Consider the following 2586-nt stretch of genomic DNA (forward strand, 5'->3'; position numbering starts at 1 on the left):
TGATGAGGGTGGAAAAGGATAGTGAAAAAGCTGGTTTAAAACTCAACATTCAGAAAACTAAGATCATGGCATCTGGTCCCATCACTTCATGGCAAACAGAAGGAGAAAAAGTGGAAGCAGTGACAGATTTTCTTTTTGTGGGCTCCAAAATCACTGCAGACAGTGACTGCAGCCATGAAACTAAAAGATTCTTGCTCCTCGAAAGGAAAGCTATGGCAAACCTAGACAGCATATTAAAAAGCAGAGACATCACTTTGCTGACAAAGATTGGTATAGTCAAAGCTATGGTTTTTCCAGTAGTCATGTATGAATGTAAGAAAATGTTAGTCGCTCAATCGTGCCCGACTCTTTGCAACCCAATGGACAGTATCTCACCTGGCTCCTCTGTCCATGGTATTCGTCAGGCAAGAATACTGGAGTGGAGTGCCATTTCCTTCTCCAGGGGATCTTCCTGACCCAGGGATTGAACCTGGGTCTCCTGCATTGCAGGCAGATTCTTTACCAACTGAGCCACCAGGAAAATCTTTGAGAGTTGCATCATAAATAAAGCTGAGTGCTGAAGAATTGACACTTCAAATTGCAGCGCTGGAGAAGACTCTTGAGAGTCCCTTAGCTTGCAAAGAGATCAAACTAGTCAAATCCTAAAGGAAACCAATCTTGAATATTCATTGGAAGGACTGATGCTGAAGCTCCAATACTTTGGCCACCTGAAGCAAAGATCCGGCTCGTTGGAAAAGATCCTGATGTTGGGAAAGACTGAAGGCAAAAGAAGGGGGCTGCAGAGGATGAGATGGTTAGATGGCATCACCGACTCAATGGACATGAGTTTGAGCAAACTCTGGGAGATAGTGAAGGACAGGGCAGCCTGGTGTGCTGCAGTCCATGGGGTTGTGAGAAGTCAGACATGACTTAACAATTGAACAACAAATATTTGACAAGGGAGCCAAGAATACTTGATGGAGAAAAGAAAATGTCTTCAATAAATGGTGTCAGGAAAGCTCGATTTTCACATTGAAAAGAGTGAAACTAGACTCCTGTCTTATACAGCTCACAAAAACTCAACTCAAAATAGATTAAAGATTTAAATGTAAAACCTGAAACTATAAAACTTCTAGGAGAAAATATAGGAAAAATCCTTCTTGACATTGGTCTTGGCAATTATATTTTTTATATATGACATACAAAGCACTTGACACAAAAGCAAAAATAAAGAAGTTGGACTATTGCTTTGTAGATAATAATGATGATAGCTAATATGTACTTGTTCTTACTATATGGTAATAATATGCTAATTAGTTAGCATGCCTTATAACATACAACCTTCATAACAGCTCAGTGAAGTATATGCCATTGTTATCATCATTATGTAGATGAAAAAATTTGAAGTTAAGAGGGTTTAATGACTTGCCATGTGACAGAGAGGAGAGATGGTAAAGTAAGGATTTGAACCTGGGTGGGTCCAAATTCCAGTCTCTGCTTGTAACCACTATGTTCAGATGATACCATGACCTCATATCTTTCTAGTCACAGTTTTTTTTCTTCTATTACTTTATTTCCTTTCCCTACATTGTATTAGGGCTGGTGGTTGTGATTCATTGTGGCGTAAGACATTCATGTGTTGAACAAATATTTATTATGGTCCACGAATGTGTAAAGGTGATTTCAGCTGGTAGAGAGGAAATAAAGTGGATACACGAAGAATTATTTTCTAAATTCTCCCAGATAATTTCTTTCTCCACATTACATGTTAAGTACGGTTTCTCTATCCTACTTTCTCCTATAGAGACACTGCAGCTTTTTGTACTTAATTCCTATTTTACACTATGCGGTGCTGTGCAAAATAGTGTATAAGCTATTTTAAAGACCACCTCGGGTAACTTTCCTGTAATGTTTGAATCTGAAATATTTTCCCCTAAACCTTCAATTTTCCATATAGTCAAGCTGCTAAATTGCCTCTCTGAGAGGCAGAAATTACTCTGTTGATTTGATTTCCTTTGTTTTCTTAAGCAAGTATAAGATATAAGCAATTTCTTTTTAATCCCACCACGGGTGCCCTGTCTCTCTCTAGAGTTCTAAAACTCTAGACAATTTTGAACATTAAGTACTTGCAGGAATATTAACTTTTAACGAATGGGAAAAAAGTTGTGTGTTCTAATTTAATCAGCATCCTTAAACCTCTTTAAGGGTTTTCTAGCCCAGGTTCAAAACAAAAGTGAAGCCACAAACAAGCAATCACAACAACCAGGATTTGGCATCCTTGTCTTCTGTGCTACTGTGTCTATTGTTTCTCAAGCAACTATTATAAGGCTGCCTTAAAGATCTCCCTCAAGAACCAGAGGCAGGTGTTTTTGCTACTGTTTTTTCTTTTTTAAACTTCTCTATGTGGTAATGAGTCAATATGAAAAGATACAGACCTTTGTGTTTTGAAAATCTATCATAGAGGTGGCACTCCCTTTGGAAAAGATGCATTTGAACTCTTACTTTCTTTAGATCAGGGTTACTTAAAATTAGAAGCAAGCAAGCAGTTAATGACCAGTTCCTTCACTGAACCTGAATCATGATACAATTAAGTCAAGAGAATATCAA

At 38.0% G+C, this 2586-nt stretch overlaps 1 non-coding gene across 1 annotated transcript; it reads right to left on the reverse strand.

Moving 5' to 3' along the window:
* Positions 1-447: 447 nt before the first annotated feature.
* TRNAC-GCA lies at positions 448-520 on the reverse strand. Its single transcript has one exon. It is a non-coding gene; the product is annotated as a tRNA-Cys (tRNA).
* Positions 521-2586: the final 2066 nt, after the last annotated feature.

This window comes from Cervus elaphus, chromosome 32, assembly GCF_910594005.1.
Source record: "Cervus elaphus chromosome 32, mCerEla1.1, whole genome shotgun sequence".
Classification (NCBI taxonomy): Eukaryota; Metazoa; Chordata; class Mammalia; order Artiodactyla; family Cervidae; genus Cervus; species Cervus elaphus.